At 47.2% G+C, this 25,039-nt stretch overlaps 2 non-coding genes across 2 annotated transcripts; one reads left to right on the top strand and one right to left on the bottom strand.

Annotated features, from left to right (window-relative positions):
- The first annotated feature begins 4,999 nt into the window (after nt 1-4,999).
- Nucleotides 5,000-5,082, top strand: TRNAL-UAA (transfer RNA leucine (anticodon UAA)). The gene has a single exon. It is a non-coding gene; the product is annotated as a tRNA-Leu (tRNA).
- Nucleotides 5,083-5,351: 269 nt separating this feature from the next.
- TRNAL-UAA (transfer RNA leucine (anticodon UAA)) lies at nt 5,352-5,434 on the bottom strand. Its single transcript has one exon. It is a non-coding gene; the product is annotated as a tRNA-Leu (tRNA).
- Between the last annotated feature and the right edge of the window lie 19,605 nt (nt 5,435-25,039).

Genomic DNA, 25,039 nt, shown 5'->3' with positions numbered 1-25,039 from the left:
TAGCTGGACATAGCACTTGGGTCAAGGGATGGCTTTTTTTGCACATACTGTAGCCTTAAAGTCAACAAATGATGTAGAATACAAAAAATATACAATAGTCCTTTTTGAAATCGACTGCTAATCACATGTAGTTGACATTGATGCCCTAGCAGCACATGACTGCTACAGACAATCAGTGGCCTCACTACAATTGATGCTCCAGTAAGTATTGCACCATTTGAGATGCCAGTACACATGGCACCTAACTGCTGCAGTCAATCAATAGCCTTAGCATTCACTTGCCATACTGCTGGCATCAAGACTTGGAGTTGTATTGGCAGCAAGCACATAGTTTTTTGCAAGTCTCAAACAATTATCAAATTTTATGAAAAAAAAATGTTTTTTTTAAATACGCATTGCTCATCATTCTATATTATTTTAGCTTTTTATAGTAAGTCGGCCTTATGTAAAAGTGCTACAAAGTTTACTGTTCCAACATCACATCGACAGATATTTTATCTAATGAATGCAGAACTGTGTTAACATTATTGTCTGAGGAAACAAAATAGTTATCTACAATCAGAACAGCTTCGTGAGATTATTCTAATCATAATGATCTTTAACTGAAATAAGATGCCTCAAAACTATTTTATAGCACATGAACACGGCATAAAACCCTGTGGGGAAAATGTAATTTAAATTAAATCTCCATTACAATTAATCTCAAAGGTGGGTGGCTCAGTGCAGGCCACTCAAGTTCTTCCACAGCAGACCCCTGGGGCACAATCATTGTGGAACAGAAAATGGCATTTTCACAAAGTTGGAACCATATGCAAGTGCTTTCTCACTAAATTAGTATATCTTCAAAAAGTTAATTTATTTAAGATCTTCAAAGCAAAAAGTGAAACTCATATTATATAAAGTCATTATTATAAACAGTGATCTATTTCATGCGTTTATTTCTGTTAATGTTGATGATTATGGCTTACAGCCAATGAAAACCCAAAAGTCATTATCTCAGTAAATTATAATATTTTATAACATCAGCTTGAAAAATGATTTTAAAATCCGAAATGTTGGCCTACTGAAATGCATGTTCAGTATATGCACTCAATACTTGGTCGGGGCTCGTTTTGCATCAATTACTGCATCAATGCGGCGTGGCATGGAGGCGATCAACCTGTGGCACTGCTGAGGTGTTGATGAAGTCCAGGTTGCTTTGATAGCAGCCTTCAGCTCATCTGCATTGTTGGGTCTGGTGTCTCTCATCTTCCTCCTTACAATACCCCATAGATTCTCTATGGGGTTAAGGTCAGGCGAGTTTGCTGGCCAACCAAGCACAGTGATACTGTTGTTTGTAAACCAGGTATTGGTACTTTTGGCAGTGTGGACACGTGCCAAGTCCTGCTGGAGAATGAAATTTCCATCTCCAAAAAGCTTGCCGGCAGAGGAAAGCATGGAGTGCTCTAAGATTTCCTGGTAGATGGTTGTGCTGACTTTGGTCTTGATAAAACACAGTGGACCTACACCAGCAGATGACATGGCTCCCCAAACCATCACTGATTGTAGAAACTTCACACTAGACCTCAAGCAGCTTGGATTGTGTGCCTCTCAACTCTTCCTCCAGACTTTGAGACCTTGATTTTAAAATGAAATGCAAAATTAACTTTCATCTGAAAACAACACCTTGGACCACTGAGCAACAGTCCAGTTCTTTTTCTCCTTGGCCCAGGTAAGACGCTTCAGGCGTTGTCTATTGGTCATGAGTGGCTCGACACTGTGATGGAGATGGAAATGTCATTCTCCAGCAGGACTTGGCACCTGTCCACACTGCCAAACGTACCAATACCTGGTTTACAAACAACAGTATCACTGTGCTTGATTGGCCAGCAAACTCACCTGACCTTAATAGAGAATCTATGGGGTATTGTCAAGAGGAAGATTAGACACACCAGACCCACACCAACCCAGCAGTTCGCCCCCAGCAGTTTGCCCCCAGCAGTTCGCCACTGGGTACATTTCGCCCCCACACATTTCGTCCCCAGCCTTTGGCCCGCAGGATGTTTCGCCCCCGCACATTTCGCCCCCAGCAGTTCACCCCCAGCAATTCACTCCCAGCAGTTTGTCCCTGGGTACATTTTGCCCCCGCACATTTCGTCCCCAGCATTTGGCCCCCAGGATGTTTCGCCCCCGCACATTTTACTCCCAGCAGTTCGTTCCTGGGTACATTTTGCCCACGCACATTCCGTCCCCAGCATATGGCCCCTGGATGTTTCGCACCCGGCAGTTCACCCCTGGATGTTTCGTCCCCGGCAGTTTGCCCCAGATGTTTGCACCCTTGTGGTTCATGAATTCCCGTCTGTCATCAATGTTTCCCCAGCATTTGGCCCCCGGATGTTTCGCCCCCAGCAGTACGCCCCTGATGACGGACAGGAATTCAAGAACCACAAGGGTACAAACATCCTGGGGCGAACTGCCGGGGGCGAATTGCTGGGGAGGACACATTGATGAAGGACAGGAATTCATGAACCACAAGGGTACAAACATCCGGGGGAGAAATACCGGGGGCGAATTGCTGGGGACGAAACATTGATGATGGACAGGAATTCATGAACCACAAGGGTACAAACATCCGGGGGCAAACTACCGGGGCGAACTGCTGGGGGTGAAACATTGATGACGGACGGAAATTCATGAATCACAAGGGTACAAACATCCGGGGATGAACTGCCGGGGGCGAAACATCCGGGGGCCAAATGCTGGGGATGAAATGTGCGGGGACGAAATGTACCCAGGGGCGAACTGCTGGGGGTGAACTGCTGGGATGAACTGCTGGGGCGAAATGTGCGGGGTCGAAACATCCTGGGAGCCAAATGCTGGAGACGAAATGTGCGGGGGCGAAAAGTACCCAGGGGCGAACTGCTGGGATGAAATGTGCGGGGGTGAAATGTGTGGGTGCGAAACATCCTGGGGGCCAAATGCTGGGGATGAAATGTTCGGGGGCGAAATGTACCCAGGGGCGAACTGCTGGGGGCAAACTGCTGGGGGCACACTACTGGGGGCGAAACATCCAAATCCCGCTACTCTCAGGCTGGGAAAGTCCATGTATATTTGGCCCTCCCCAGCCTAAAAATAGCAGCTGCCCCAGAAAAGGCGCATCCATTAGATGCGCCAATTCTGGCACTTTGTCTGGCTCTTCTTGCTTGCCCTGGTGCGTTGGCAAGCGGGGTAATATTTTTGGGTTGATGTCAGTTGTATAATGCCTGCTGATATCAAGGCCAGAGGTTAGTAATAGGGCGGCGTCTATCAACTTAACCAAGTAAGTAAAAAGAAGAAAACACATCAAAATTTAAATCTTTACTTGAAAAAAAAAAAAAACCCCAACAATGTCCCTCTTTCCCCCATTTATTATTAATAATAATAATAAAATAATAATCCACAGGGTCCGCCGTAATCCATGACGATTCCAGTCTTCTGGATCTGATGCTGTCCAGTACTGACGCTGCAGATGGTGAGAACCGGCCTCTATGAACTGAGGTGACCTTACTGACATCACCTCCATTCACAGCGGCCGGGTCTTGCACAGTAAAGCATCAGGCAGTGGCTGCTGCTCCAGTGTATGGAGCTGCGTTCTCTGGTATCGTCAGACGCCCCTGGAAGAAGCTGGTTGCGAAACGCGCGTTGGGGTGAGGTGGGACGCTGGGTCTGCTGCAGGTAGATATCATTGTTGTTTCTGGTTATACTTATATATGCAATGTTGATGTACTTTATGCATGCTGATGCAGTTAGCAGTTCACCAGGCAATGTATTCACTACTCTGCAGTGCTTTTTACTAATATTGTATTTATACCATACATTTTCACTCAGCCTCCCACCTTATGTTAGGGTGCTTGTGCACTAATTTGCACCATTATTTATTGTCATATAATAAAGCTTTTTAATTTTATTCTGTTCTGGATCTCTTCGTTTCGGCTCTCTGTCTAGGTTAGGCCGAATAGGGTAATCATCTATCATGATGTAGCTTAAAGGGGTTTTCCATTTATGAGAAGACAGTGACAGGATAGGTGATATCTTCTAGATCGGTGGGGTCCGACCCCTGAGACCCCCCACTGAACGCTACAATTACAGAGGACAGTGGCGGTGGAACACGTGCACTGGCACTCCATTCTGACACTTGGTGGGGGTCTTGGCTGTCAGACCCCACCAATCTAGAAGTTATCCCTTCCCTGAGGACAGATGGTAACTGGAGTACCCCTGTAAGCTTGCTGACGGGCACTACAGGGATATGGCCAGGGCTTGCATTCCCCAAACTATGGCTGCATTAGTTATTAGATGCTGAGGAGCGGCAGACATGGCCCCCATTATTTGGGCCCATTCGTGCAGCCTCCACAGGACCACCAGGGGATATTTCTGCCCCTTTTTGGCTGCTTACATGTTACTTTCTAGAAGATAAGGTACTGGGGTTTTTATTCAGCATGGTAGCGGTGGTCGCTGTTATGAGGTAATGTGGCTCCTTATAGCGCTGAGGACCAGTAAGTGTCGTCATAGGGGCGCGCTGTCCTCGTATTTCTGGACAGCTGCGGCCCTCACTGTGACGTGTTTTGGGGTCGCTGTGGGTGCGGCCAGTGACTGGAGTACGTCTGCCATCACTGGGACTTTCCCCACAGTCACGCGGGGACGCTCCGAGGATCACCCAGCATTCATTGCGAGTATGACAATGCATGCTGGTGCTTATAGTGCGGGTTCAGGAGGCAACCGCCCTGCGGAATTAGTGCTAGAGCAGCTGACAGGAGCAGACGTGTGAGGTAACGCTAGAGGGCGGTCTGAATAGCGCTCCAGCTCCGCCTCATTCATGGCCGTGCGTCTTGTCCTGCCTCAGAACGCAGCACACGTACGGCTGTAATGGCGGAGAGTGTAGTGTAGCTCAGTGTAACGTTCTGTAGGTTACATCACACATCGTCACAGGCTGTCACCTCCGGCACCACGTGTAAGAGCCTGTGAGCGCCTCTTCCCTGTGTTCACCAGGATGGCCGAGTGGTTAAGGCGTTGGACTTAAGATCCAATGGACATATGTCCGCGTGGGTTCGAACCCCACTCCTGGTAGAATATTTTTTTTTCTTGATCATTCTTTTATATTACATGGAAACAAATATTTTTCTTAGTTAATGCAAAAAGGCGAAGCATTTAGCAATACAGCTGTCTTAGTTTCAGACACTATTATAGCAATGGCATAAAGATGAATTTCTGCATGTACATATTTTATGGAAATAGTATATGGAACAAGTTTTTGCTTCACAGACATTAACAAGAGCGGAGAAGATCACTTTTTAAAACTATTCAAGCAACACTTTTTTTTCCCTTTACAAAAACCTTACCAGGAGTGGGGTTCGAACCCACGCGGACATATGTCCATTGGATCTTAAGTCCAACGCCTTAACCACTCGGCCATCCTGGTGGCGATGAGCTCAACTGCAGGTGCCGTGCCTCTGCATTGTATGTGTCCGACATCAACCCTTTTATGACTGGGATTATTTTCATTGTCACATTCCATGTTTGCAGAGCTGGTTGTACATTTGAACAACACTATTCAATTTACCATATAATGTAAGAAAAAAATGTGAAACACCTAATGAATTAAAATGGTGAAAAAAACAATTCCACCAATTTTTTCATTTTTCTTTTTAGGTTTTGTTTCCACGGCGTTCAGTGTGCAGTCCAAATGACCTGGGAAAATAATTGTCCAGGTCTTATCAATTATGGCCGATGCTAAACTTATATAGTTTTTGTTAGTGTCTGCAGTAGCGTAGCTAGCGGGGAACAGAGGGGGCTCTCACCCCGGGCTCCTCTCTCAGACGGGTCTACCCGGAGCCACCAACACTCAATACTATCTATCTCCCTCCATTCTGTAGACCATAGGCTCCTTTTTCGCCTGCAGTGTACAGAACGGCACAGTGAGGCGCTGGCACACGAACAAGATGTCAGAGTCCCAGCACTGTGACATCATTACACTGCGCCGGGACTCCGACATTCTGTGCGTGCACTGGCGGGATGACGTCAATGCATTGGTCTACCCACGCTTTGCCGGTGGACTCATCAGGATCCTGTAATAGGTGAGTATATGATATATTTTATTTTAATTAAAATTTGTAGTGTAACTGTGGGAGCGTCATACAGTGAGGAGGCCTTGCGGCGCCCCAGGGTCCTGGTTGTCGCAGTAGTATTACTTTCCTCTTGGGGACAGTGATGCTACGTTTGGAGGCAAGGAAGGATAGCTGCATCCAGTTATCACAAACATGCAACACACATTCACACTCCAGGCCACCAGGGGGAGCCCCTGCTCCTATTTATTAGGACACTCCATATATATATATATATATATATATGTATGTATAACTGGTAGTCTGTAGGGAAAGTTAGAGAGTTCCAGACGGGGGTCAGTTCCTGGCAGAGCTCCAGTCAGGAGTTCTGTTAGGAGTTCCAGACAGTAGTCTGAGGAGGACAAAAGGTTAAAGGAGCTGTGCATGCCCTCAGAGCTACAGCTCCCAGAAACAGACATTGAAAGGCAGAATTGTATTGCAGCGAGCGTGAAGGAAGTCGAAGCAAAGGAGAGGATACCAGAAGGGGACCAGCCCCCTCAGGCTGCCTCCTTCTGAGGCGCAAAATCCCGGTAGCCGGAACACTGAGGGAGTAAGGACCTCTACACCTTATTTCAGAGACCGGCAGGACAGCTAATTGCAGGTTACCTGTCCGCATCTACACCCAGGAGGCACGGTGACACCTACAGAGCCGGGTTATCTAAGAGACCCTATAAACAGGCTCAAGTCACCAGTCATGCGGGTTTTGTCCTATCCTAAATGGGGGACAGAGAGAGCGAAACATCGCATCTGTGAGACCCTTATGTGAAGCCATAGGCAGTAAGGGACTACACCACCACAGTGCAAGGGAAAGCTACTGATTTCGACCTGGACAAAGGAACTCTGGACTTGCCTCCAAACCAGCCGGACTCTGCCTGCCCTGTGATCTGGTGCTCTGGACTGTGGATGCTGAAGTCTTCAGTAAAGGTAAAGAGACCGCAAACTTGTGTCCACGGTCTTCACCGCACCATTCACCATAGCACCATCTACATACTGGGAAGCCCTGGGGACATACTTCACCTGTGGGAAGGTATACCATCTAGCTGCCATAACATCACTCCAGCGGACCCCTTAAAGCAGCGTCGGTCACCCTGACCGAATACCACAGGTGGTGTCAAGAACATAAACTTTATCCCTTTACAGACCTTTCCCTTTTATACGGACATCCCAGGGCCACGGACCGGGTCAGCCACCGTGACATCCCCCTGTGAACCGAAGGACCCGGTATCGAGTACCCCACGGCCTCCGGGGGGCGATCCAACTTGGCGTCACGAACAGGCAGGACTAAAGGCTGCAAAGCGGGTCATGTGTGCCTTAGAGACTGTGTTGTGCCTAACCGTGATTTATGCTGCGAGACTGTGTATCGCAAAAGACCGCCAAAATTGACGCCAAAACCGCCACCATTGCAGCACCACGAGGAGTGCTGGAAAAGAAGGGCGTGCCATCGTGGGCAGGTCCAGCAGAGCGGCGCAAAATATATGCCCGCCCCTGCCAAGACTGTGATGTGAGGAAGGAGGAGGTGCCAAAAAGCAACATGGCAGAGGGAGGTGAGCGGACCCTGGAGCGTGGGATGGAGCACGAGGACTTTCCCTGCCAGGGCCTGCAAGAACTGCACCCTTCACCAACGATGAATCCGGACCTCCTGCAGAAGGAAGAGGAAGAACGCCCCTGTCAACTCGTGCGCCAGGAGCTGGAAGCTGTGGCCAGGTGGAAGAAGACCTTCATCGGGAGCCTCACCAGACGTCCGTCGGCAGCCTCGTCTGGTCCGGAGCAAGAAAGAAGTTCCGGCGCTCCGAAGCCAGAAATCAAGGCCCTGGCGGAAAGCGAGATGCAGCAAACAGAGATGACAACGCCACAGCACAAGGCCCTGCAACCAGCGTTCCAGACCCCAGCGGAGGTGGAGCAGACTGGCACCGGAGGAACCGCATTGGAAGCAGGTGTGAGGAACGACCCTGCCTCGGTGACCGAACCCGCTCCAGCGACTGCTACTGACCCCGCTCCAGTGACTGATCTTACCGTGGCCACCAACTGTGTCACGCTGCAGACCAAAGAGTCACTAGTAGGCACGCTCCCAACACCATTGACTGAAAATCTGTGGGAACCCAGACTCCCATCCAGAGCGTGGATGCGCTCTATGTGGTACCCGGTAGTCGCCCACCTCTGCAGGGGCTACAATGGACAATGCCACAGCTAGAGTAAAGCATTTGAACATGACTGTACATAGTTAACTGTTAACTCTATGCTGCTACCTTTTCAAGTTCACAAACCCTACTAGGGTTTCTTCTTAAAGGGGTCCCCTGTTTAAAGGGATCTCATGTTTTTGCACATGTTTACACAAGTTACCATCTCGTTTAACCCCTTAGTGACAGAGCCAATTTGGTACTTAATGACCGAGCCAATTTTTACAATTCTGACCAGTGTCACTTTATGAGGTTATAACTCTGGAACGCTTTATCGGATCCCGCTGATTCTGAGATTGTTTTTTCGTGACATGTTGTACTTCAAGTTAGTGGTAACATTTCTTCGATATTACTTGCGATTATTTATGAAAAAAATGGAAATATGGCGAAAATTTTTAAAATTTTGCAATTTTCAAACTTTGTATTTTTATGCCCTTAAATCAGAGAGATATGTCACAAAAAATAGTTAATAAATAACATTTCTCACATGTCTACTTTACATCAGCACAATTTTGGAAACAATTTTTTTTTTTGTTAGGGAGTTATAAGGGTTAAAAGTTGACCAGCAATTTCTCATTTTTACAACACCATGTTTTTTTTAGGGACCACATCACCTTTGAAGTGATTTTGAGGGGTCTATATGATAGAAAATAACCAAGTGTGACACCATTCTAAAAACTGCACCCCTCAAGCTGCTCAAAACCACATTCAAGAAGTTTATTAACCCTTTACGTACTTCACAGGAACTAAAACAATGTGGAAGAAAAAAATTAACATTTTACTTTTTTTTGCAAACATTTTACTTCAGAACCATTTTTTTTAATTTTCACAAGTGTAAAAACAGAAATTTAACCACAAATTTTGTTGTGCAATTTTTCCTGAGTACGCCGATACCCCATATGTGGAGGTAAACCACTGTTTGGGCGCACCGCAGAGCTTGGAAGTGAAGGAGCACCGTTTGACTGTTTCAATGCAGAATTGGCTGGAATTGAGATCGGACGCCATGTCGCGTTTGGAGAGCCCCTAATGTGCCTAAACAGTGGAAACCCCCCACAAGTGACACCATTTTGGAAACTAGACCCCCCAAGGAACTTATCTAGATGTGTGGTGAGCACTTTGAACCCCCAAGTGCTTCACAGAAGTTTATAACGTAGAGCCGTGAAAATAAAAAATCGCATTTGTTTTCACAAAAATGATTTTTTCGCCCACAAATTCTTATTTTCACAAGGGTAACAGGAGAAATTAGACCACAAAAGTTGTTGTGCAATTTCTCCTGAGTACGTCGATACCCCATATGTGGAGGTAAACCACTGTTTGGGCGCACCGCAGAGCTTGGAAGTGAAGGAGCACCGTTTGACTTTTTCAATGCAGAATTGGCTGGAATTGAGATCGGATGCCATGTCGCGTTTGGAGAGTCCCTGATGTGCCTAAACAGTGGAAACCCCCCACAAGTGATACCATTTTGGAAACTAGACCCCCCAAGGAACTTATCTAGATGTGTGGTGAGCACTTTGAACCCCCAAGTGCTTCACAGAAGTTTATAACGTAGAGCCGTGAAAATAAAAAATCTCATTTTTTCTACAAAAATGATCTTTTTGCCCCCAAATTTTTATTTTCACAAGGGTAACGGGAGAAATTAGACCACAAAAGTTGTTGTGCAATTTCTCCTGAGTACGTCGATACCCCATATATGGGGGTAAACCACTGTTTGGGCGCACCGCAGAGCTTGGAAGTGAAGGAGCACCGTTTGACTTTTTCAATGCAGAATTGGCTGGAATTGAGATCGGATGCCATGTCGCGTTTGGAGAGTCCCTGATGTGCCTAAACAGTGGAAACCCCCCACAAGTGATACCATTTTGGAAACTAGACCCCCCAAGGAACTTATCTAGATGTGTGGTGAGCACTTTGAACCCCCAAGTGCTTCACAGAAGTTTATAACGTAGAGCCGTGAAAATAAAAAATCTCATTTTTTCTACAAAAATGATCTTTTTGCCCCCAAATTTTTATTTTCACAAGGGTAACAGGAGAAATTAGACCACAAAAGTTGTTTTGCAATTTCTCCTGAGTACGTCGATACCCCATATATGGGGGTAAACCACTGTTTGGGCGCACCGCAGAGCTTGGAAGAGAAGGAGTGTCGTTTTACTTTTTCAATGTAGAATTGGCTGGAATTGAGATCGGACGCCATGTCACATTTGGAGAGCCGCTGATGTGCCTAAACAGTAGAGACCCCCCACATATGACACCATTTTGGAAACTAGACCCCTTAAGGAACTTATCTAGATGTGTGGTGAGCACTTTAAACCCCCAGGTGCTTCACAGAAGTTTATAACGTAGAGCCGTGAAAATAAAAAAATCGCATTTTTTCTACAAAAATGATCTTTTTGCCTCCAAATTTTTATTTTACCAAGGGTAACAGGAGAAAATGGACCCCAGAAGCTGTTGTACAATTTGTCTTGAGTACGCCGACACCCCATATGTGGGGGTAAACCACTGTTTGGGCGCATGGCTGAGCTCGGAAGCAAAGGAGCGCCATTTGACTTTTCAATGCAAAATTGACTGGAATTGAGATCGGACGCCATGTCGCGTTTGGAGAGCCCCTGATGTGCCTAAACAGCAGAAACCCCCCAAAAGTGACCCCATTTTGGAAACTAGACCCCCCATGGAACTTATCTAGATGTGTAGTGAGAACTTTGAATGCCCAAGTGCATCACAGAAGTTTATAATGCAGAGTCGTGAAAATAAAAAATATATATTTTTTAACAATAAAGATTTTTTAGCCCCCAAGTTTTTATTTTCACAAGGGTAACAAGAGAAATTGGACCCCAAAAGTTGTTGTCCAATTTGTCCTGAGTATGCTGGTACCCCATATGTGGGGGTAAACCACTGTTTGGGCGCATGGCAGAGCTCGGAAGGGAAGGAGTGCCATTTTGGAATGCAGACTTTGATAGAATTGTCTGCGGGCGTTATGTTGCCTTTGCAGACCCCTAATGTACCTAAACAGTAGAAACCCCCAACAAGTGACCCCATTTTGGAAAATAGACCCCCCAAGGAACTTATCTAGATATGTGGTGAGAACTTTGAATGCCCAAGTGCTTCACAGAAGTTTATAATGCAGAGTAGTGAAAATAAAAAATATTTTTTTTCCCACAAAAAAGATTTTTTTAGCCCCCAAATTTTTATTTTCACAAGGGTAACAAGAGAAATTGGACCCCAAAAGTTGTTGTCCAATTTGTCCTGAGTATGCTGGTACCCCATATGTGGGGGTAAACCACTGTTTGGGCGCATGGCAGAGCTCGGAAGGGAAGGAGTGCCATTTTGGAATGCAGACTTTGATAGAATTGTCTGCGGGCGTTATGTTGCCTTTGCAGACCCCTAATGTACCTAAACAGTAGAAACCCCCAACAAGTGACCCCATTTTGGAAAATAGACCCCCCAAGGAACTTATCTAGATATGTGGTGAGAACTTTGAATGCCCAAGTGCTTCACAGAAGTTTATAATGCAGAGTAGTGAAAATAAAAAATATTTTTTTTCCCACAAAAAAGATTTTTTTAGCCCCCAAATTTTTATTTTCACAAGGGTAACAAGAGAAATTGGACCCCAAAAGTTGTTGTCCAATTTGTCCTGAGTATGCTGGTACCCCATATGTGGGGGTAAACCACTGTTTGGGCGCACGGCAGAGCTCGGAAGGGAAGGAGCGCCATTTTGCAATGCAGACTTTGATAGAATTGTCTGCGGGCGTTATGTTGCGTTTGCAGACCCCTAATGTACCTAAACAGTAGAAACCCCCACAAGTGACCAAATTTTGGAAACTAGACCCCCTAAGGAACTTATCTAGATATGTGGTGAGAACTTTGAAAGCTCAAGTGCTTCACAGAAATTTATAATGCAGAGTAGTGAAAATAAAAAAATATATTTTTTTCCAACAAAAAAGATTTTTAGCCCCCAAGTTTTTATTTTCACAAGGGTAACAGGAGAAATTGGACCCCAAAAGTTGTTGTCCAATTTATCCCGAGTACGCTGATCCCCCATATGTGGGGGTAAACCACTGTTTGGGCGCACGGCAGAGCTCAGAAGGGAGGGAGTACCATTTGACTTTTTTAGCGCAAAATTGGCTGTCGTGTTTGGAGACCCCCTGATGTACCTAAACAGTGGAAACCCCCCAATTCTAACTCCAACCCTAACCCCAACACAGCCCTAACCCTAATCTCAACCCGATCCATAATCCTAATCACAACCCTAACGATAATCACAACCCTAACCCCAAAACAGCCCTAATCTCAACCCTAACCATAACCCTAATCAAAACCCTAAATCCAACACACCCCTAACCCTAATCCCAACCGACGCAAGTGTGAAAGAAGCCTTAGGCTACTTTCAGACATAGCGCATTTTTGAGCGCTATTTTGCGGGCGCTTTTCAAAAATGTGCAATGTTATTTTCGTCTGCCGGCAAAGTGAATGAGAAATTCACTTTGCCGTTCAGACACACCGCAAAAAAACGCGGCGCTTTTGTCTGCAAACACGCCGGCGTAAAAAGAATTGACATGTCAATTCTTTACGCAGCGGCGTGTCTGCGTATCCCCCTAGGGCCCCATATTACCTTCCACACACAGCGCCTTTGTCCTGGGTGTCGGCGTCTTTGTACGGAGGGGTTGACACCCAGGACCGGACGTGACGTCGGACAGGAAGAGGGAAGCCCCCGCCCCCCAGTGAAGCAGCATGGAGTCCTTCTGTGTGTGTGTGTGTGCGTGTGTGTGCGTGTGTGTGCGTGTGTGTGCGTGTGTGTGTCCCCATGCGACGCTAGTGCCACCATTGTGCTAAGTCGCCGTATGGGACTACTACTCCCATCCGGTATTAGGATGGGAGAGTTGTCCCTGTGTCCGGCGACTTAGCACAATTGTAAAGTTACACAAAACACCTACACACAATACACATACATGACACACAGTACATACAACATATAACACAGAGTATATACTCACCAACAGCACACTGGTAGGCGAAGCCTTCGATCCTCCAGGAAAAAATCCAAAAATAATAAACCAAATTCATACTCCCTGTCCGCAGAATCCATAAAACGAGTGTCCCACGCCGATCGGCTGCTCTCCGGCGATACACTGCCAGGAGCGAAGCTCCTAGCAGTGTATCGCGTACTGTTCCGGAGTTCAATGACTCCGGCGTCTCGGTTAACAGCAGTACAGCTGCGTTGAACTTTCCCACGCAGCACTGCCGTTAAGCGAGAGTGCCGGGGTCAATGACCGCCGGTAAACTCGCTCGCGCATGCGCAGTGACACACCGACAGGAACTATGGCTCCTGTCAGTGTGTTGCTGCAGCCGTGGAGAGCAGACATATCTCTGGATGTGTCTGTTCTCCATGGAAAATCTTGATACGTGGCACTTAAATATGTGGCAATTAAATACGTGATACGTGTCACTTAAATACGTGGCACTGAAATACGTGATACGTGGCACTTTGATACGTGGCACGTGTCTCTTAAATACGTGGCACGTGAAACTGAAAGATGTGGCACGTGGCACTTTGATACGTGGCACGTGGCACTTTGATACGTGGCACGTGGCACTGAAATATGTGGCACGTGGCACTTTGATACGTGGCACGTGGCACTTTGATACGTGGCACGTGGCACTTTGATACGTGGCACTGAAATGTGTGGCACGTGGCACTTTGATACGTGGCACGTGGCACTTAAATACGTGGCACGTGGCACTGAAATATGTGGCACGTGGCACTTTGATACGTGGCACGTGGCACTTTGATACGTGGCACTGAAATATGTGGCACGTGGCACTTTGATACGTGGCACGTGTCACTTAAATACGTGGCACGTGGCACTGAAATATGTGGGACACGTTGCACAAAAAAGTTACATGTAGTTTTTTTTGTGTCGACGGTCCGCCGAAGCACGACGCATCCGTCGCACGACGGATGCGACATGTGGCAATCCGTCGCAATGCGTCGCTAATGCAAGCCAATGGAGAAAAAACGCATCCTGCAAGCACTTTTGCAGGATGCGTTTTTTCTCCAACGACGCATTGCGACGGAAGCCAAAAAACGCTAGTGTGAAAGTAGCCTAACCCTAGCCCTAACCCTAACCCTAAATTTAGCCCCAACCCTAACCCTAACTCTAACCCTAACCCTAACTCTAACTCTAACCCTAACCCTAACCCTAACCCTAATTTTAGCCCCAACTTGTCTTCTCCTGCCGGCCGGCAGATGGCAGCAGATGGCGGGCGCACTGCGCATGCGCCCGCCATGATGAAAAAGCCGGCCGGCAGGAGAAGACAGAAGAGGACCCAGGGACCCCGGGTGAGTATGATAGGGTCCCCGAATCCCCCTATTTCTCTGTCCTCTGATGTGCGATCACATCAGAGGACAGAGAAATAACTGATCGCTTTTTTTTTTTTTTTTTTTTTTGCGGTCGCCGGTAAACTGTTAATTACCGGCGATCGCAAAGCAGGGGTCGGTGCAAATCGACCCCGATCATGTTCTTTGGGGTCTCGGCTACCCCCGGCAGCCGAGACCCCAAAGAACATCCGGGTGCCGGGCGGCGGGCGTACTGCGCGTGCGCCCGCCATTTTTTCCCGGAAAAAAGATGGCGGCGCCCATGGGGAGACACGAGGAGCACCGGGGGAGGTAGGTAAGTATTGGGGGGCTATTGGGGGCCATCGGGGACCACATTTCTCTGTCCTCCGATGTGCGATCACATCGGAGGACAGAGAAATTAAACGGCAAATCGCGTTTTTTTTTTTTTTGTTGCGACCGCCGGTAAACGGTTAATTACCGGCGATCGCAACTCGGGGGTCGGTAAAAACCCCCCGAATCATGTTCTCTGGGGTCTCGGCTACCCTCGGCAACCGAGACCCCAGAGAAAATCCGACTCTGGGGGGCGCTATTCACTTTTTCCACAGCGCCGTTAATTAACGGCGCTGTGGTTTAAGTACCCTTAGCGGCCGCCGTTAAAAGGCGTATCGGCGGTCGTTAAGGGGTTAAAGAACTGTGAATCATGAACTGTGCATGGTCAAGAACTTTCCACTGTAAATAGTTTTCACCTTCTTAAAGGTGCTTCCTACTGGTTTTACAAAAGAAGTTTTAAAAGACTGCTACTAACATTGTTGTGAGAACTGCTTTATTTTCCAGAGACCTGAAGAATAACCCGTTTGGCGCTGCTGGATTCCAGGTCTGGATACACGCCTTGTAGCACGCCCAAGACCAACGTTGGGGGTTAATGACGGGTCCCTCGCTCATTGCTGCTGTTCTAAAGTTTTGATTGACTTGAACATTAATATGATTGATGCCTTTGCACTACCTCAAAAAGGAAAGAGACTTGAATATTGTTTGAACCCTTAAAGGGAATGTTTACTAGTTGCACTATGATAGATGGACTTGTGTGTTACAAGATAGAGGGTTAATATATTAAAGAGTCAAAATGGTTAATAGTAATGAAAGCTGAGATTTGAATTTAGTAAGAATGGTGTTTCAATATAGCCGATAGTGAGTACTGATATTCAGATGCACTTTTATTAAAATGAAGAGAATAAAGTAACCCGTGGGGGTTGGACGGAAACTTTGCACTTGAAGAAGAATAAAAGTAATAAGATGTTGATTTGCACTTTGAAGCCTTGAGAGATAGTTCACCCGTAGGGGTCATCGCATTTCATAGTTAATTGTTATGTTGTTTTCTATTCTTATCAAAATGGGCCCATAATATAAATAGTTTATGCAACGTTCAAGTGTCCTCACCTCCCATAAAGGGAAGCTTTAGATATAGTATTAATTAGTTTTATAAGTTAATAGCATTTTAAAAATTGTATGTCTTTTTGCTAACCTGTAACTGTTGTTTTCTTTTCCCAGTCTGGGAGTACTGGATTTAACGGGGGGGGGGGAGTGCGGCACCCCAGGGTCCTTGTCATCGCAGCAGTATTGCTTTCCTCTCGGGGAGAGTGATGCTACGTTTGGAGGCAAGGAAGGATTACTGCGTCCAGGTATCACAAACATGCAACACACGTTCACACTCCAGGCCACCAGGGGGAGCCCCTGCTCCTATTTATTAGGACACTCCCCATATATATATATATATATATATAACTGGTAGTCTGTAGGGAAAGTTAGAGAGTTCCAGACAGGGGTCAGTTCCTGACAGAGCTCCAGTCAGGAGTTCTGTTAGGAGTTCCAGACAGTAGTCTGAGGAGGACAAAAGGTTAAAGGAGCTGTGCATGCCCTCAGAGCTGCAGCTCCCAGAAAGAGACATTGAAAGGCAGAATTGTATTGCAGCGAGTGTGAAGGAAGTCGAAGCAAAGGAGAGGATACCAGAAGGGGACCAGCCCCGCTCAGGCTGCCTCCTGAGGCGCAAAATCCCGGTAGCCGAGGGAGTAAGGACCTCTACGCCTTATTTCAGAGACCGGCAGGACATCTAATTGCAGGTTACCTGTCCGCACCTATACACAGGAAGCACGGTGACACCTACAGAGCCGGGTTATCTAAGAGACCCTAGAAACAGGCTCAAGTCACCAGTCATACTGGTTTTGTCCTATCCTAAATGGGGGACACAGAGAGCGAAACATCGCATCTGTGAGACCCTTATGTGAAGCCACAGGCAGTAAGGGACTACACCACCGCAGCACAAGGGAAGGCTACTGATTTCTACCTGGACAAGGGAACTCTGGACTTGCCCCCAAACCGGCCGGACTCTGCCTGCCCTGTGATCTGGTACCCTGGACTGTGGATGCTGAAGTCTTCAGTAAAGGTAAAGAGACTTCAACCTTTTGTCCTTGTTCTTCACCGCACCATTCACCATAGCACCATCTATGTACTGGGAAGCCCTGGGGACATACTTCACCTTTGGGAAGGTATACCATCTAGCTGCCATAACATCACCCCAGCCGAATACCACAGGTGGTGTCACGAACATAAACTTTATCCCTTTAAAGACCTTTCCCTTTTATACGGATGTCCCAGGGCCACGGACCGGGTCAGCCACCGTGACATCCCCCTGTGAACCGAAGGACCCGGTACCAAGTACTTCACGGCCACCTGGGGGCGATCCAGCCTAAAAAGTACGAGGCCCATTATCAGGGCCGCCATTAGGGCATTACCTTACTGGCATATGGGACCCGATGAGAAGAGGGGGGCTGCATCAGGCCCCCTCTCCTCTGCTCACCAGACCCCAGCGGCATGATTCTGCCGCTTCAGTAACTGCCCGTGGGTTCACAGGCAGTTAAAATGTGTTACTGTGCGGGAGATTCCTCCTGCATGGCAACAGTTAACAGCCGCCAGCCAATCACAGGCCGGCAGCTGACGTCAGCGGGCACGTCGTCAGCACCGGAATGAAGGTCTGCGCCTCAGATGTATCGAGCGGAGGACATCACTAGATCTCGGCCAGGTAAGAAGAAAGTCTTTTATTTTTTCGTAAAGCTGCGGTATGGGGCTGCATTATACACCATGGGGGTGCATTATACTATGGGGGTGCATTATACTATGGAGTGCATTATACTATTGGGTACATTATACTATGGGGCGTATTATACTATGGGGGTCCATTATACTACTACTAGATGGTGGCCCAATTCTAACGCAACGGGTATTCTAGAATATGCATGTCCACGTAGTATATTACACAGTCCACGTAGTATATTGGTCAGACACGTAGTATATTGCCCAGTGATGTAGTATATTGCCCAGCGACGTAGTATATTGCCCAGCCACGTAGTATATTGCCCAGCCACATAGTATATTGCCCAGCCATGTAGTATATTGCCCAGCGACGTAGTATATTGCCCAGTGATGTAGTATATTGCCCAGTGACGTAGTATATTGCCCAGCTACGTAGTATATTGCCCAGCCACGTAGTATATTGCCCAGCCACGTAGTATATTGCCCAGCCACGTAGTATATTGCCCAGCCATGTAGTATATTGCCCAGCCACGTAGTATATTGCCCAGTGACGTAGTATATTGCCCAGTGACGTAGTATATTGCCCAGTGACGTAGTATACAGCACAGAGCCACGTAGTATATTGCCCAGTGACGTAGTATATTGCCCAGCGACATAGTATATTGCCCAGCCATGTAGTATATTGCCCAGCCACGTAGTATATTGCCCAGTGACGTAGTATATTGCCCAGCGACGTAGTATATTGCCCAGCGACGTAGTATATTGCCCAGCCATGTAGTATATTGCTCAGCGACGTAGTATATTGCCCAGCGACGTAGTATATTGCTCAGTGACGTAGTATATTGCCCAGCGACGTAGTATATTTCCCAGCCATGTAGTATATTGCCCAGTGACGTAGTATATTGCCCAGTGACGTAGTATACAGCACAGAGCCACGTAGTATATTGCCCAGTGACGTAGTATATTGCCCAGCGACATAGTATATTGCCCAGCCATGTAGTATATTGCCCAGCCACGTAGTATATTGCCCAGTGACGTAGTATATTGCCCAGCGACGTAGTATATTGCCCAGCGACGTAGTATATTGCCCAGCCATGTAGTATATTGCTCAGCGACGTAGTATATTGCCCAGCGACGTAGTATATTGCTCAGTGACGTAGTATATTGCCCAGCGACGTAGTATATTTCCCAGCCATGTAGTATATTGCCCAGTGACGTAGTATATTGCCCAGCGACGTAGTATATTGCCCAGCCATGTAGTATATTGCCCAGCCACGTAGTATATTGCCCAGTGACGTAGCATACAGCACAGAGCCACGCAGTATATTGCACAGCGATGTAGTATACAGCACAGAGCCACATAGTATATTGCCCAGCCACATAGTATATTGCCTAGCCACGTATGTCACAGGTTAAAAAATAAACATACTCACCTTCCGATCCGAGGGCCCTTTGTAGTTCTAACATACTCACCATACTTGTAGTTCTGTCGCCTGTGCGAGGTACAGGCGGCAGCTTCCGGTCCCAGCCTGCTTGCGCAGGCGCACAGGGCCTGTGATGACGTCGCGGTCACATGATCGTGACGTCATGGCAGGTCCTGCACGCCCAGGCGCACAGGGTCTGTGATGACGTCGCGGTAACATGACCGTGACGTCATGGCAGGTCCTGCTCGCGCAGGGCCTGTGATGACGTTGCGGTCACATGACCGTGACGTCACGGCAGGTCCTTCTGCCAGACCATCTGTGCCAACAGAACGTGCCGGTTGCATCGCGAGGAGCGGGAAAGGCGGCGTAGGTGAGTATATAATCGTTTTTTATTTTTTTAATTACTTTTAACATTAGATGCTTTTACTATTGGCGCTGCATAGGCTGCGTCAATAGTAAAAAAACTTGGTCACACAGGGTTAATAGCAGCGGTAACGGAGTGCGTTACCCACGGCATAACGCGGTCCGTTACCGCCGGCATTAACCCTGTGTGAGCGGTGAGCAGATGGGAGTATGCGGGTGCCGGGCAGTGAGTGCGGGGAGTAAGGAGCGGCCATTTTCTTCTGGACTGTGCGCGTCGCTGATTGGTCGCGGCAGCCATGACAGGCAGCTGGCGAGACCAATCAGCGAGTGAATAACCGTTACAGACAGAAGGACAGACGGAAGTGACCCTTAGACAATTATATAGTAGATTGGGGTGCACTATGCACTATGGGGGTGCATTATACTATGGGGTCCATTATACTACTATTGAGGTGCATTATACACTCTGGGGGTGCATTATGCTATGAAGTGCAATATACTATGGGGTGCATTATACTATGGGGGTGCATTATACACTATAGGGGTGCATTATACTATGGGGCTTCATTATACACTATGTGGGGGCATTATACTACTATGGGGTGCATTATAGTACTATGGGGGTGCATTATGCACTATGGGGGTGCAATATACTATGGGGGTGCATTATACTGTGGGGGTCCATTATACCACTATTGGGGTGATTTATACACTATGGGGCTGCATTATACTATGGAGTGCATAGTACTATAGGGTGCACTATACTATGGGGGTGCATTATACACTCTGGGGGTGCATTATACTATGGGACTGCATTATACACTATGGGGGTGCATTATAGTACTATGGGGTGCATTATGCACTATGGGGGTGCAATATACTATGGGGGTGCATTATACTATGGGGGTGCATTATAGTCCTGTGGGGCTGAATTTACACTATGGGGGTGCATTATACTATGGAGGTGCATTATACTACTATGGGGCTGCATTATACACTATGGGTGTGCATTATACTGCTATGGAGGTGCATTATACTATGGGGCTGCATTATACTATGGACTGCATTATACTATGGGGCTGCATTATACTATAGGGGTGCGTTATACTATGGGGGTGCATTATACTATGTGGGGTGCATTATACTATGGGGGTGTATTATACTGCAATTGGGCTGCATTATACTGTGAGGTGCATTATACTGCTATGGGGCTGCATTACACTGCTATGGGGCTGCATTACACTGCTATGGGGCTGCATTATACAATGGGCGTGCATTATACTAAAATGGGTCTGCATTATATTACTATGGGGGTGCATTATACCACTATGGGGATGCATTATATTATGGGGTGCATTATACTACTATGGGGCTGCATTATACTACTATTGGACTGCATTATACTACTATGGGGCTGCATTATACTGTGGGGTGCCTTATACTACTATAGAGCTGCATTATACTGTGGGGCGCATTATACCCCTATGGGGGTGCATTATACCGCTATTGGGGTGCATTATATTATGAAGTGCATTATACTACTATAGGGCTGCATTATACCACAATGGGGCTGCATTATACTATGGGGGTGCATTATACCGCTATGGAGCTGTATTATATCCCTATGGGGCTGCATTATCCCACTATGGGGCTGCATTACACTACTATATATGACTATGGGATGCATGATACTATTATGGATGACTATGGGGCAATATGGAGAGACATGGGGGCAGTATGGAGAGAGATGAGGCAGAATGCGTGGACACGTGGGGTCCAGAATGGGAGGACACATGGGGTCCAGAATGTGGGATATTATTACTGTCGGAGCTAAGTAACCCCTTCCCGACCCATGACGCCATGTAGGCGTCATGAAAACCCGTGCCAATCCGACCCACGACGCCTATGTGGCGTCATGGAATGATCGCGTCCCTGCAGATCGGGTGAAAGGGTTAACTCCAATTTCACCCGATCTGCAGGGACAGGGGGAGTGGTACTTCACCCCCCCGTGGCTACGATTGCTCTGATTGGCTGTTGAAAGTGAAACTGCCAATCAGAGCGATTTGTAATATTTCACCTAAAAAACTGGTGAAATATTACAATCCAGCCATGGCCGATGCTGCAATATCATCGGCCATGGCTGGAAATACTGAAGTGACCCCCCCACCCCACCGATTGCCCCCCCCCAAGCCACCGATCTGTCCCGTAGTCCCCTCCGTCCTGTGCTCCGCTCCCCCGTCCTCCTGTCCGCTCCCCCGTCCCCGTGCTCCTATGTCACCCCCCCGTGCTCCGACGCCCCACTTGTGCCCCAATCTCTCCCCCCCCGTGCCCCGATCTCCCCCCCCCTTATACTTACCGAGGCTCCCGGTGTCGGTCCGTCTTCTCCATGGGCGCTGCCATCTTCCAAAATGGCGGGCGCATGCTCAGTGCGCCCGCCGAATCTGCCGGCCGGCAGAATCGTTACAAGTACATTTTGATCGCTGTGGTAGGTTCTATCACAGCGATCAAAATAAAAAAAATAATAAATAAACCCCCCCCTTTATCACCCCCATAGGTAGGGACAATAATAAAATAAAGAAAATATTTTTTTTTCTTTTTCCACCAGGGTTAGGGTTTCAACTAGGGTTAGAACTAGGGGTAGGGTTAGGGGTAGGGTTAGGGTTACGGGTAGGGTTAGGGTTAGGGGTAGGGTTAGGGTTATGGCATGTGCACACAGTGCGGATTTGGCTGCGGATCCACAGCGGATTGGCCGCGGATCCGCAGCGGATTGGCCGCGGATGCGCAGCGGATTGGCCGCGGATCCGCAGCGGATTGGCCGCTGCAAATTCGTAGCAGTTTTCCATCAGGTTTACAGTACCATGTACACCTATGGAAAACCAAATCCGCTGTGCCCATGGTGCGGAAAATTCCGTGCAGAAACGCTGCGTTGTATTTTCCGCAGCATGTCAATTGTTTGTGTGGATTCCGCAGCGTTTTACACCTGTTCCTCAATAGGAATCCGCAGGTGAAATCCGCACAAAAAAACACTGGAAATCTGCTGTAAATCCGCAGGTAAAACGCAGTGCCTTTTACCTGCAGATTTTTCAAAAATCGTGCGGAAGAATCTCACACGAATCCGCAACGTGGGCACATAGCCTTAGGGTTAGGGTTGGAATTAGAGTTAGGGTTGGAATTAGGGCTAGGGTTGGAAATAGGGTTAAGATTAGGCTTGTGGTTAGGGTTACGGATAGGGTTAGGGGTGTGTTGGGGTTACAGTTGTGGTTAGGGTTGGGATTAGGGTTAGGGTTGGGATTAGGGTTAGGATTAGGGTTAGGGTTGGAATTAGGGTTACGGGTGTGTTGGGGTTAGGGTTGTGGTTAGGAGTGTGTTGGGGTTAGGGTTGTGATTAGGGTTATGGCTACAGTTGGGATTAGGATTAGGGGTGTGTCCAGCCAATCTTGCGTTCAAAAAGTCAAATGGTGCTCCCTCCCTTCCAAGCCCCGACGTGCGCCCAAACAGTGGTTTACCCCCACATTTGGGGTACCAGCGTACTCAGGACAAACTGGGCAACAACTATTGGGGTCCAATTTCTCCTGTTATTCTTGCAAAAATAAAAAATTACTTGCTAAAACATAATTTTTGAGGAAAGAACAATTATTTTTTATTTTCACGGCTCTGCGTTATAAACTTCTGTGAAGCACTTGGGGGTTGAAAGTGCTCACCACACATCTAGATAAGTTCCTTCGGGGGTCTAGTTTCCAAAATGGGGTCACTTGTGGGGTGTTTCTACTGTTTAGGCACATCAGGGGCTCTGCAAATGCAACGTGACGCCCGCAGACCATTCCATCAAAGTCTGCATTTCAAATGTCACTACTTCCCTTCCGAGCCCTGACGTGTGCCCAAACAGTGGTTTACCCCCACATATGGGGTACCAGCACACTCACAACAAACTGGGCAACAAATATTGGGGCCCAATTTCTCCTGTTACCCTTGTGAAAATAGAAAATGACTTGCTAAAACATCTTTTTTGAGGAAAGAAAAATGATTTTTTATTTTCACGGCTCTGCGTTGTAAACTTCTGTGAAGCACTTGGGGGTTGAACGTGCTCATCACACATCTAGATAAGTTCCTTGGGGGGTATAGTTTCCAAAATGGGGTCACTTGTGGGGTGTTTCTACTGTTTAGGCACATCAGGGGCTCTGCAAATGCAATGTGACACCCGCAGACCATTCCATCAAAGTCTGCATTTCAAATGTCACTACTTCCCTTCCGAGCCCTGACGTGTGCCCAAACAGTGGTTTACCCCCACATATAGGGTATCAGCGTACTCACAACAAACTGAGCAACAAATATTGGGGTCCAATTTCTCCTGTTACCCTTGTGAAAATAAAAAATTGCTTGCTAAAACATCTTTTTTGAGGAAAGAAAAATGATTTTTTATTTTCACGGCTCTGCGTTGTAAACTTCTGTGAAGCACTTGGGGGTTGAACGTGCTCACCACACATCTAGATAAGTTCCTTGGGGGGGTCTAGTTTCCAAAATGGGGTCACTTGTGGGGGGTTTCTACTGTTTAGGCATATCAGGGGCTCTGCAAACGTAACATGATGCCCGCAGACCATTCCATCAAAGTCTGCATTCCAAAACGTCACTACTTCCCTTCCGAGCCCCGGCATGTGCCCAAACAGTGGTTTACCCCCACATATGGGGTATCAGCGTACTCAGGAGAAACTGGACAACAACTTTTGGGGTCCAATTTCTCCTGTTATTCTTGCAAAAATAAAAAATTACTTGCTAAAACATAATTTTTGAGGAAAGAACAATTATTTTTTATTTTCACGGCTCTGCGTTATAAACTTCTGTGAAGCACTTGGGGGTTGAAAGTGCTCACCACACATCTAGATAAGTTCCTTCGGGGGTCTAGTTTCCAAAATGGGGTCACTTGTGGGGTGTTTCTACTGTTTAGGCACATCAGGGGCTCTGCAAATGCAACGTGACGCCCGCAGACCATTCCATCAAAGTCTGCATTTCAAATGTCACTACTTCCCTTCCGAGCCCTGACGTGTGCCCAAACAGTGGTTTACCCCCACATATGGGGTACCAGCACACTCACAACAAACTGGGCAACAAATATTGGGGCCCAATTTCTCCTGTTACCCTTGTGAAAATAAAAAATGACTTGCTAAAACATCTTTTTTGAGGAAAGAAAAATGATTTTTTATTTTCACGGCTCTGCGTTGTAAACTTCTGTGAAGCACTTGGGGGTTGAACGTGCTCATCACACATCTAGATAAGTTCCTTGGGGGGTATAGTTTCCAAAATGGGGTCACTTGTGGGGTGTTTCTACTGTTTAGGCACATCAGGGGCTCTGCAAATGCAATGTGACACCCGCAGACCATTCCATCAAAGTCTGCATTTCAAATGTCACTACTTCCCTTCCGAGCCCTGACGTGTGCCCAAACAGTGGTTTACCCCCACATATAGGGTATCAGCGTACTCACAACAAACTGAGCAACAAATATTGGGGTCCAATTTCTCCTGTTACCCTTGTGAAAATAAAAAATTGCT

This window comes from Ranitomeya variabilis, chromosome 2, assembly GCF_051348905.1.
Source record: "Ranitomeya variabilis isolate aRanVar5 chromosome 2, aRanVar5.hap1, whole genome shotgun sequence".
Lineage (NCBI taxonomy): Eukaryota > Metazoa > Chordata > Amphibia > Anura > Dendrobatidae > Ranitomeya > Ranitomeya variabilis.
Note: the sequence above shows the minus strand (reverse complement) of the source record. Positions and strands in the feature narration are given on the sequence as shown.